We start from the raw sequence: 13,352 nt of genomic DNA on the forward strand, positions 1-13,352 counted from the left end.
GTCAAAATATCTACCGCTTTTAAGAAAGCCAAGATTTCACCAAGGACCCTGTCTAATAGTTTTGCTATCATCTATCTTTTCTCAGAAATAGTACCACCTTTCTGCATAAAAAAAGTGTATTTTCAGGAAAACATCAACTTAATGGCCAAGTTGGGTGGTTTTTTTGGGGGTTTTTTTTAGTAAAATAACTAAAAATTCTCTTGCACTCTACTGAGTTTTTAGGGGACAGTACTTTTCTTCAAGATGCTGAACACCTATGCACAACTATTTAATTGTCAAACTTGCACTGATTTAATGTACTTATATACCTTAAGGAATCCCAAATGTTAATATCATATAAATAATTTTCTTTATATATAAATATATTAATACTGCAGTGCTATTACTTCAGATTTCTAAGACCTTTTATAAAACTATATTTACAGTATATTCTCTAGTGTTGAAGCACAATATACTAGCCTTAATTACTTCTTCAAAACTGAACAGTTTCTCCTTCCAGTCTTAATTATTTACATATGAAGAGCATGGTATAAATTTTTTTCTTTAGGAATGTAGTGCTGTGATGATTTCATCAGTAGCTAAGCTATCCACAGGAAAAGAATAATATTTTATCAAAACATAACATAGCAAAAGATGAGGTAGAAGTAAGTCCTGAATCCAGGATATCTCTGTCTCATACGTTCGAGTTTGAATTTGACACTTTTTGGACATAACAACTCTGCTATACCTTCTGCAAGAAGCAGAAATAAGAGGTCTTCTCTTAAATGATTTAGTCATGAACTACTGAAAGAACAAGGACTTTCAGCTGTGTTCAGGATTAGAATGGAAACCAAAGGGAAGTGAAGAATATTGGTGTGATGTATTCTCATTACTGTGTTCTATTTAACAGATGGGATACAGTACGATGAACCATCTGTAGGTTATGGAATGGCATCTGGGTCAGACCAAGGAAGAGCAAATTGGATTGATCAAAGCATGGGATTACAAAAGCATAGATAAGTTTGGGTATCTGAATAGAAAGGGTACTTTTCTAGGTTAGAGACAGGTGAAACCAAGTCTTTCTAGCTTCTGTAACGGTTAATAAACACACCACAAGGGTCTGGTGCTTAAAGTCATGTAGAGCAGTCCTGCTCTTTTGTGGGAATAGTTCCCCTTTCTGTAGTGTTAGGTCACTTCTTCAGAAGAATGCTGTCTTCAAAAGTAAGGGAAGTTATTTCTTGTCTGGAACTCTTGTTCCAGATATTGTGAGGCATTTTAGATATTCAGAGAAGTTGAACTGTTCGGTGTGAATGTATGGAGATGTGAATATCTTGAATGTTTTAGCAGAGAGAGAAGTAACAAAGTGGAACTGTCTGAAGATCTCTTTGATAAAAGGAGTAACTGGACCCTTCACCGTTTGCTGTTGTCTCTTGATTAGGAGGGTGAGAAACCAGAGAAGCAAATATTTGAAGCACAGGAAGTTCCACACCAACATGCGGAAGAACTTTTTCACAGTGAGGGTGACAGAACCCTGGGACAGGCTGCCCAGGGGGGTAGTGGAGTCTCCATCTCTGGAGATATTCAAGACCTGTCTGGACACCTATCTGTGCAATATGAGCTAGGGAGCCTGCTTTGGCAGGGGAGTTGGACCTGATGATCTCTGGAGGTCCCTTCCAATCCCTACAATTGTATGATTCTATGAAATCTGCAACCAGTTGTACTTAAATATTTCAGAAGGTTTATATTAGTAAAATGTATTCCTTAAATTTATCCTGAATGTTTGAGAGGTTTGTCAATAAAAGTAACAGTATTGACAACATACTAAAATGTGTTTTGCTTACTGAAGGAGTAATTACCTATTCTGTAATACTGAATATTTTGCTGGTTTCCTCTAACTATTGACAGATGATATGTATCCAGTTAGATCTGAACTCAGGTTTTGGACAGTAATGGAATGAAGGTAGACAGTTTGCTAGGTAGAAAATTTTTGGCCTCTCAGGAAAAGTTCATGGCATGAAATAAAACGGCTGCGCATGCCTAGCTGCATTTAGAAAGGAATGATTCATTGGTAACTTTTTCTGAGGGTCATAAAATAAGCAAGTTTTTTAGAAGTATTTTTATGAATGGAAAGCAGTAGTCTGGCAGATGACCTGAGAAAGAGATGATAGCAGTACTCAGATGATAGAATAAGTAGGCACATGAAACAAAATCACCAAAAAAAGGCTCAAAGATGTTCCTCAGTAAGAACTGAGATTATCATTGATTTGTGTAGCTGTCACCTCAGTAGTCATATCCCATAGGACTGCCTAAAAGTGAGACAGAGTCTGATGTCTGCTCCTAGCTGTATCTGGAAAAACTGTCAGGTTTGTCCTTTGGGCTTGGCTTCTGTTTCCACAGGAGTTGATCATAGACTGATTTTCTGGAAACTGCTGGGAAAAAACACATTCGGCATGATCCAGCGTCAGCACCTTTGGTATAGAACTGAGGTGGACTCTTGCATTTCCTGGTGATCCACCTGTCTCCCACTGGCAGAGTGTGGGACACTGACAGTCCTGAGAGTGCTTTGCTGAAACAAATGCTGCATACTCTCTAGCTTAGAAAAGTAACTTCCTCCCTGCCCTAGCCACTGTAGAAATTGAAATAGTCATGGGGCTTTGAAAATATTAACCTCTGCTTCTTACTTGGCATTACTTCTTTCTGGTATAATCAAGTCTGTCATGTTGTCATCAATCACATTCTTAAAATTCCAATAAATCTTATTAATTTCTTATTCTTTTCTTACAACATTGTTAGGTTCTTAAGGAGTTTAGACTGGCATGTTAGTCAGCACTCTCCTCCAAGAATCTGTAGAAATCTTTTATGCGAAGGAAAAAGAATTTTATAATTGATATTTGATAGTAAGCATTGAACAATCAAACATAAATAAACACTGGAAAGTCAGTACATGATACAGTTTACCGTGAGGCAAAGGTAGGTATATGCTGGTCATAGAACTAATAAAATAATAGTGCTGGAATTCACCTGTCTTTATCGTTATATCCTGTATGTCAACCAGCTTCATCATAACTAATAAAACAAGCATTAGTGTAAATTGTACTGGCAATCAAATTTGTAGGTCAGTCTTGTTTAAGTCCCTCCCTTGTTTCCTCCTTCATCTTCCAGTCCTCCTCTAATTAGCCATTATCTCGTGAAATCTACAGTGCTGTCATTCCTCCTCTCCCATTACTCCGCCTCTTCCTTTCCTTTCTAGAATTCTGATGAGTTGATGTACCTCAGGCTTTTAGCATTTTTTGTAATCCCATGTGCTTTTGTACTTAAGAAACAGGTTGTTCCTTCAGTACAGTTAAACCAGTAGACAAGAAACAGTAAACAAGAAACAAACTTGAAAAGAAATTCCCAATTAAAACACTTTCTGCCCCAATATTTCACATTCATTTGGGTGGGGTAAGGCTTGCATGAAATGTTTGGAACTGGTGTATAGAGAACACTAAATAAGAGATTTTTTTTTAAAGTAAAACATCTTTTTCATTAAAATATTCTATGAATGAGATAATGAAAGGTAATAAGAACCTCATCTATTAAAACCATTGTCATTGTTTCTGTGAAGAGAATCACAAAATCAGAGAATTGTTGGGGTTGGAAGTCACCTCAAGAGAGCATTGAGTCCAACCCCAAATAATGTTTCTGGGTGACCAGAAGTAATAACTTCAACATTTTGCAGGTAGCTCTGAGGTGGACAGTAATTTGACCTAACTAGTGTACTGTTTGGAATGACCGCTAAGATGGTTGAAATAGGAACTGTATCTCATACTCCTTTTCATGCACTTTTGGTTGGAGTTGTTAATTATGATGAATCGTTTGCCTAACTACTGCAGATATAAAGACCTTTTGATCTAAGCACTGTGATCTCTACCTGGATTTATTTAGAACATTTAAATCCTGTATTCTATGTTCAGATTTCAACTTTAGTTGGCGCTTTATGTGTAGTTGCTCTCTAGGTGGCTTCTTCAGCTTTCTTCAATAACAAATGCATAAAATAACTTTCTGACATATTACAGCCCTCTTTTACTGTCTACAATGTTCACTTCTAGCTAACTGCAGTCTCAGGGTCTCTTTTCTCTGCTGTTTCATATGACTGTGGTTTTACAATTTTTGAATTTAAAATCTCCATTTGATATTTAAAACAAAAAGCAAAACAAAACAAAAACCAATGATTATTTAGTTTCAATGTATGCTTTTCCATAATACTGACATACGTAATACGTATGTCAGATCCACATCACTTTAATTGTGGCTGCTAGATAGTCGTAATTTCCTTTTTTTTTTTTCTAACTGAGAGCTTGTTGTATCTTAAAACATCCCTTGCCTTGAACTAGAACTTGTACATTATTAATATAATACAGGAGTTGCTGTCTTCCCCATCACAACTTCTGTGTTCATCACCACACAGTAAACGTTATTGTCCCAACCCTATGCAGGAATTTAGAGTTGTATATGCTTTAATGCCTTCTGCTGGGTGGCAGAATGCATCAGAACTTTATATCCCCAAATGGTTGTTCTCTCTTATGGCAGATCTTTTCTCTGTAGATGACCACAAGTCATATAGAGATTGAAATGCCAGCCAGCGACTTCTGCCTCATGTATATCAATCATGAGTTAAATATTACCGCTGGCTGAATTGGTCTGTTTGATGTCAAGGGTGAGTTCAGCCAAGCAAAAGCAAGCCAAAACAGACCATGGGCAGCCTGTACATAGCAAGTAAAGGCAAAGAATGAAGCCATGGGATGTCCTGCTATGTTAAAGGGAGGTACTGACTCCTGTGAATTGCTTACAGTCCCATTGTCTGTTGTCAAAAAAAAAAAACAACAAAAAAATAAGGCTTATCTTCTTTATGCCTCCTTTAACCAGACTGTAGTTACCAGTATGCTTTTTATTTAAACATTTACTGGTGTTAGCAGACTGACTACTCACGTGCAAAGCTTTCTGGATGCAAAGGTTGTGTGGATGATCTGTAGATTTGCCTAGAAACTTAATCCATTCTAAGCCAAATTCTTGGCTTGGGTCCCATTGGAATTTATTGACCTACTGAACCTGGACAGATTGAGTGAGTAAATGAAAAAGAGGTTAGGGAGGCTGGATTCGGCCTAGATCTTGGGCATTCATTCATATTACTGAGTTTAAGAACTTCTTGAGCTCCATGCAATAAAAATTGTTTTCCCCAAACTGGCTTTTACTAAAAATAACTTTCCTGTTCGAAAAGGGTCCAAATATACAACTCTAGCAACATAGCATTCCTGATCCATGAGCTATAGAATGACACCATGACGTCATCCATTTCATTAATATAGTAGTTGAATTAGAGGGTATGCATTATATTTTATATTATCTAAATATTCTTATCATCTTACAAGTATTGTAAACTGAAAAACAAGAAAAACAGAGAAAATAATTTCAACCTGTCCTTCTCTGATTTGCCTTTCCTGTGGGGAAAACCCTTCTAAAATAGTAAACTAGAGTAAAAAACCCAAAACAAAAAAAACCAAAACAAAAAACATTTAATGAACCCATTGCAGCCTGAAATCGTGGTTCTTTAGCCCCAGGCATTACAGTGAGCTTGAGGCACGGGTGGATTTCACCATGCCTTTCTCTATGTTATTGCTGACTTACCATTGCTTCACTCTTTTTACTTGCTTCTTTTTATTTGCTCAATCATTTCACAGTCCAGTTGTTCTTTTTGGTCAGGTGGCCTATAACATTTAGTTTACTGTCTGAAACATCTCCAAGCTCAGTACATAATGACTCAACACCATTATGCATTTCTCCCCAGCCTCTTCTTATGGGGGCTAATAAATCCTTTTTCACCAACAAGGCTATGGCAGCTCCTTTACTTTCCTTGTATGTCTTTTATAAATAAAATATATCTTTTAATGTCATGCTCCAGCCAGCTTTCAGTTATGATACCATATTTTCTAAACATCATTATCTGTCCAGTTCTGTTCTTTTTTTCCTAGATAAACCTTTCATTTGTGTATATAGACAGACACTTTAATACCCTCAAGTTACTGAGCTTATTTTGCTCTGTATTAGTGTTCATAAATATGAATTTCCCTTTTATCTTTCTCCTATCTATACCCCATGTGTATTCCTTTCATCTTGGTTCAGCCCTGGACTGAACTTCTAGCAACTCTGACGTTTTTTAAAAAAAAAAAAAGCATGGACCATGTAAGGCAGTAAACTTTTCTACTTGTAGAAGGCACTTGTAAACCAAATGTACGGTTTTATTGGAAAGGGGTAAAATGTGTTGTTCTGTGTTGTGTACAAGGTTAAAAAATGATAAACATCCAGACTGTCTTTAAGTATCATTGAAGTAAGTTAGATTAGTTCTGAACTTCTAGTACAGCCAATTCACGTGGTCCAAATGATACGTGCTTTTTTTGACATATTTTGTTGGTTTAAGTTCTTACCATTTTAATGTTTAGCAATGTTACTGGAAAGGAATAAATTTTACCTGCTGAATTATCTCCAAAATGTCTTTTTTTTTTTTTTCAGGAATTCCCAATTTAAGGTCTTTTCCAGATTATATTTCATCTAGGCTGAAATCACTGAAATACACATAGTCAGTCATGGAGTCCAACTGTTACAGATTGTCTAAAAGCTACTGTGGGTTGGCTTACTTTGTAAATACAAGAAACCTTAATGTCAATAAATCTCATTCTGGATTAGCAATCAAGGCAAATATATGTTTAACATGACGATGATGAGAACTTAGGGGTCCTTTCCATGTTTAGCCTGCAAAATTTCACCTGTAAAGAGCTGTGTTAAAACATGATCTTTTGTAACATTTTCACATAGAGCAGCAATTTTTCATCAGCATAATGTTTGAATATATTTAAATACATATAGAATCATAGAATCATTTTAGTTGGAAAAGTTTTTCTAGATCCTCATGTCCAACCGATAATGTAGCACTGCTAAATTCACAACATCTACACGTCTGTAAATATCTCCAGGGATGGTGACTCAACCACTTCCCTCGGCAGCCTGTTCCAGTGATTAACAACCCTTTTGGTGAAGAAATTTTCTAATACCTAGTCAAAATCTCCTCTGCTGCAATTTGAGGCCATTTCCACTTGTCCTATTGCTTGTTACTTGGGAAAAGAGACCAACACCCCTTGGCTAGAACCTCCTTTCAGGGAGTGAGGTCTCTCTTCAATCTCCTTTTCTCCAGGCTAAACCATCCCAGTTCCCTCAGATGCTTCTTATAAGACTCTTGCTCTAGACTCTTCACCAGCTTTGTTGCCCTTTGAACAGGCTTCAGCACCTCAATGTCCTTCTTGTAGTGAAGGGCCCAAAACTGAACATAACATTCAAGATCTGGCCTCAGCAGTGCTGAATCCAGGGGGACCATCCCTTCCCTAGTCCCGCTGGCCACACTTTTTCTGACACAAGCCAGTATGTTTTTGGCCTTCATGGCCACCTGGCCAAACTCCCGGCTCCTATTCCACCCACTGTTGACTAATAGCCCCAGGTCCTTTTCCTCTGAGCAGCTTTCCAGCCACACTTCCCAAAGCCTGTAGCATTGCAACCTGTAAGGCTGCTGTGACCCAAGTGCTGGACTAGGCACCAAGCCTTGTTGAACCTCATGCAGCTGAACTCAGCTCTCTCTATATAAGAATTATTTATAAGAATTAGAAAGCAAATATTTTTTTCGGTTTAACTCAGTCTTAGATTGTCAATGAAATGTAGCTTACTCCTAGATTATAATTTTCTTGTTTGCACAGTGTTACACCTTGAAGTTCTTCAGCTAGTCAGTATATTGCTAATTATAACTTGTAAAACAAGCAGGTGCTCCTGGACATATGTGATTTCCCCACATGTGGTTAATTTACAAATCTTTCTCAGTTTTACTTTTTTAGATAGGTAGAATGGTCATTTCATCTAACTCATGTTCCAACATGTTTCACTATTTAGGGAGAAATATTTGGACATACAAAACATCTGTAAGCATATTTTCATACCCTACTACATAGAACAATATCTGGAAATGGGAAGTATGTTGCAGGATGAAGCATCAGAATACAATGTTATAGAAATTCAGAGAATGTATTTAGCCCATACAGCAGACAAGCTACATAGGATTCTAAATATTTCAGATCTTTCTAAGAATGAGATTTGAAGGGTACAGAGATGTGATGAAGTTATAAGAGCCTTCCCTTGAGTTACCTTCCCAACTCCTTGATGAAAATAATCTCATCTTTAAAAAAAAAAAGGGTTTGATCAAGAAGTCCTTATTCAATAAAAAAGTATTTTTCTTCATGTCCATTAAGAGACTATGCTTAGTTTTGCATCTAACATTTGCATGGATTTTAGAACAGAATTAAAGAAATTTAAGTACTGTTTAGTTGTCAATTTTCCAAAGTTATAAACCTTATAGATTTTGTATTCAAATATCCATGATCCAAAGAGATGCAATTTACTTCCTTTTAGAAAATATTTTTCTTCTGTATTTAGAAAATCTTATTAATCCATGTCTTTTAAAAGTAGTTCCTATAGATTTCTGAATTTCTGATATAGTCAGAGAATGTGAATTCTTTTATATTCAGTAAATAATTCCAAGGCATTGGAAACAACACAGTAGCCCTTGGTTGCTGATCAGTTCTTGCAGACAAGACTGATGCTGTGGATTTTGGAGTCTTTCTGTGAAGACTCCAAATTCTGGCTCTGATGAGACAATGGGTTAATACCATCTTCCTGACCTCACTTTTAGAGCAACCTGAGGTGAGAACACAATCACTCCAGCTTCCACTGAGCTATAAAATTTACATGCACTCCCTGCAAATGGTGAGGGTTACTTAAGGAAACAGAACATAAATCTGTCTTAACCTGGAGACAAAGTAAACGCCTGAGTCATGGTTATTCTCCACCTTCCTCCCCAACTACTGTTGCTCATCTGAAGTAGCTGTAATAATTAACAGCACTCATTTGGGCTTTCAATTGCAGTGATCAACTAACCAACATTCTCTTTCTTTGGACTCTGGTATTCCAGCATCATTTCAACAGTCATGATCCATACTAGGAAAAGGTCATCCCCTTTCTGTATCCAGTGCTAGTAATTTCTCCTGTTCATCGTCATCTTATGAGGTGCTCAGGATTTTATGTGATTTTTGTGGATCAGATACTGTCAGCTGTAGCCTGAACTGTTGGAAGCAATTGTGTGAGAGTGTTAGAAAAATCCAGCTAATACATTTCTTGGAGAAGAAAAGAGACATAAAAGAGGCCTTAGGTGGAGAGAGAATCAGAATTTTTGTTCTTTTTAGGTACCTCTGATTCAATACAGTCTTAAAATTCCTAGAAGAGAACCTGACCATTACAGACATTGAGCAGTAAGCTACTGGTTCACCTGTGAACAACAAATGTCCCTAAATCTTCAAAGACCAACTTTTTCCTCCTTTAAAGAAAATGTGGCATTTGTCTTACGCAGTAGCCTGTGGTGATTCCAAGTCTGTGAACAAAACCTGATCAAGACATAAAGCAGCAGGCAGTCTTACTCACAACTTGACTAAGGAGTAGTGAGGCTAACCTTCTTTTAACTACTGGTCTGAAATTAAAGTGTTCTGTAGATTGGAAGATGATATTTTAATTGTAATTTAATCACCTAACACTTGCTCTTGCAGTATAGTCAAAAGGCAATTCAGGCTAATAATTTAAAATTATTTTCTCCACAAACTAAAATGTTCCACTAATTATTCTTGCACAAACTCATTCACATGAGGAGTGGGGTCCTTAAATAGCTTTAAATAATAAATGTACATGCCTTGATATTCAAAGACATTTATTTTCTCTCTCAGAGCTAAGGAGTGTACATGAGATGCAATGTGTTCTGGTCTTATTATTTTTCATGGCATCCATTACAGGCATTAGCAAACACCAGTTGTCAGGCTGAATGTACCCTTGGTTTTACACACTATGGCAATTCTTAGCTCTGTTATCATGCTTTACCAACCACCAGGCTGTTGTGAATAAGAAAAAAAAATCCCCAGAGATCTGGAAGTCTTGCCAACAGATTAGCAAAAAAACCCAAAACAAAACCCAAACTTGCTGGCTACAAAGTGGTTAAAGGTCGGGTTATAGGTTTGACAAACACATCACTTAGATGAACCAATTACAATAAAAAAGAAGAGCATGACAATTTTCAGCAGTACGAAAAGCTTTATGTGGTTAGGACTGCTTAAAACCTCTCTCTTCTGTGGCATTGCTTTGTGGTGGGCTCAAAGCACTGTTCTGCTTCAATGCTACCCGTGTCTCCCCACAACATCCACGATGTATTTGAAACAGAAATAAAGGAAAAAGAAGAACCTAGTAAATTAAAAAAAAAAAAAAGTATTCAGGTGTGAAATCCATATTAAGCATTTATCATGTTAATTTTTTTTTTCCTAACTCATGCAACCAGGTCTTACAAGTCTTAGACTTTGCCTCCTGGTTCACACTACGACAACAGACACAACACTGGTTTTGGTAACCGAGTCATTGACTTAAAAAAATAATATTAAAAATCTGCTCATTGTGGACTGTACTAAAATGATTTTTAATTCATAAAATTTAAGTACAGTTAATTTAGGGAAAAAAAAAAACATGTATTCACTTTGGGCTTATAACAAAAAGAGCTTCTTCTGTTTTATGAGCCTCAGATTACCAAATAACCTTGACAGCTGAATCAGTGTTCCATGACAACAAGCAGGCCATTGATAAATAGCAACAAAACTATTAGACGTTGAATTTATGAGATGAGTAATAGAGAAGCTAAATTATAGGTTTACCATTTGACAAACTACAGCTTGACAAATCTGTGCTAACGTATGTGTGCAATGTGTGAATGTACATAATCAAAAGAAATAGAAACTTTTTAAAACAACAGTGAAATCGACATGCCATGAATGGTATGAAGACATAAATATATTCTTTTCATAATAGTTAAATTCCCAATGTCCATTATCAAATACTTAACAAATCACGTGTAAGTACTTGGAAAAGCTCCCACTTCTGAAGTTATTTTTCTGGTTTTATTTTCATTTTTATTTTTAAGCCCTGCATGGTACATGGTAGATCTTTAAACTGGTTCTTGCAAAATAATAGACTCCAGCTAAACTCAGAAAAGCTAGCAGTTTAAAAAGTCACCAGCAAAATCAAGATTATCTTTTCCTGGCTTATGGAAAGCAATTTGCACTTCCGAGCAAAGAAGCAACAACTGTGTTTTGTCATCTTCCTGTAATCAGAGTGGAAGGCAGCTGGAATGATTTTACTTAAACTTGAATCTCATCTATTCACTTATTTTAAAATCATCGTGTCCTGTTTTCAGCTGAGATGGAGTTAATTTTCTTCCTAGCAGCTGGTATAGAGCCGTGTTTTGGATTTAGGATGAGAGCAATGTTGATAACACACTGATGTTTTCAGTTGTTGCCAAGAAGTCAAGGACTTTTCAGCTTCTCGTCCTGGCCTGCCAATGAAAAGACAGGGGGTGCCAAGGAGCTGGGAGGGGACACAGCCAGGACAGCTGCCCCAAACTGACCAAAGGGATATTCCATATATATGATGTCGTGTTCTGTATATAACTCTGGAGTGGGCTGGGAGGTACTGTGGTTCAGGAATTAGCTGAGCACTGGCTCCAGGTGGTGAGCAATTGCATTGTGCATCTCTTGTTTACTGTATTACTATAATAATTATTTATATCTATTATTATTATATCTTTCGGTTCTGTTCTTAATCCACGAGCTCTAGCCTTTTTTCTCTCCCCCGTCCCACTGTGGTGGTGGAGTGAATAAAAAGCTGTGTGGTTACCTTAGCTGCCTGATGGGTTAAACCATGACAGCTGCTGTTCACAAATATGAATTAGGAAACTTGATTTTACTTTCTCAGACGTACATAATGCATTTTTTGTATGCACTACATACATCCCTGATGTCCATTACATTGCCACCATTTCCACGGGGGTGTTTCCACCCTTGTAATTCTGACCTTTTAATATGATATTCTTCTTATTTTCTATTATAAACAGAGAAATAGCAGAGAAGCCATAATATATTCAACTATAGCAGACACTTAGCGTCCAGCATTCCTGATCCCCATAGCATTTTAGCTTTCAGAAGATCAAGAATATCCACTGTATTTAAGATGCATATGGTAGAATTTTAACATTCTCCCTAAAATGCAGATCTTCATATTTCCATGTCCTTCATGTTTGCAATGATAGATTGCCAAAAAGGTGCTTAGCCAAAAATGGGTATTTTTTTCAACAAAAAGCTCAAGTTAGTCATATGCTTTCATCCAAAATAATCAGAACCTGAGCCAATTTAGTGCACATAAGATACCTTGGAAGGATTAATTTATGCTGTTTAGCTTCTAATATGTGTAACCAATAAGAGTTCCCTGCATACATGGATTTTTTGCAAATCTTACAGTTAAGTCAGTGAGCCAAATACAAAATCCAACACCTAAGGGCATCGTGTAGATTTGTAATGCACCCCGGGGGTGCCTGAGGTCGAGAAACCATTGAGTGGATTACACAGATTCATATATGTAGTTTTTTCAACTCTGACAGATATAATGTGAGCAGTATTATGCATACTACATAGATTTCTTAGAATACTTTGTGTGATAGAACAATGAAATCATGCCAAAAAGTTATTTTTTTTTAAGTTGGAGTTGAAGGTGCAGTGCAGGCCTCCAGAGAGATGTTGTATGTTGTAGCATCTGTACGCCATAACAAATCAGCTGCATGGTGGCAAGGGCTTTGCTTACTGCCTGTAGAAGTAAACTAATATGCAGATCAATATGTGGATCTTATGATATACTTCTTTCAACTCCTGTATCTGTGAAAAATCTCCCTCTGGACTGGGTAAGGCATGTCACAGGGAATGGCTCACCCTGTTTATCAGATACATCTAGCTTTTAGTGGGATGAATTGCCATCTGGAGGAGCCTTTTCCCAGAGTCTATACACAGACACCTGAGAAGAGCTTAAACTAGGCATTTTGTCTGGAGTTAGTTAAGTGAACCCAACGCTTGGGACTGATATTTAGAGTAATGAAAAATGTTCTGTAGGTACAGTGTGCTTCACACAGTTTTTGTGCTGCTGAACTCAAGGTGCATGACTGGATGTCCGTACAGATATAAAGGTAACAGAGCCAGAAGCTCTGGGTGTTGCAGTTACCAGTGGTGTGTTTTCCCCTTAGCTGTTTCTCTGAATTATCAACCCAGAATACAACTTTGTTCATTGTTTCTCAGGTGTACTTATTTTACAGTACAACAGGACATACTCAGGAATAAGGACATTGGGTTATGGGTTGTTTGGATTTTTCTTTCTCCTCATTCCCCTTC

The 13,352-nt window shown here is 37.0% G+C and overlaps 1 protein-coding gene across 2 annotated transcripts in view; it reads left to right on the forward strand.

The window, feature by feature from the left end:
- ST18 (ST18 C2H2C-type zinc finger transcription factor) overlaps positions 1-13,352 on the forward strand; it is a gene marked incomplete at both ends in the record, with an annotated part of 93,563 nt that overhangs the window by 31,559 nt on the left and 48,652 nt on the right. The window lies entirely within an intron of this gene.

This window comes from Gallinula chloropus (genome assembly GCF_964237585.1).
Source record: "Gallinula chloropus genome assembly, chromosome: 2".
In the NCBI taxonomy this organism is placed as follows: Eukaryota; Metazoa; Chordata; class Aves; order Gruiformes; family Rallidae; genus Gallinula; species Gallinula chloropus.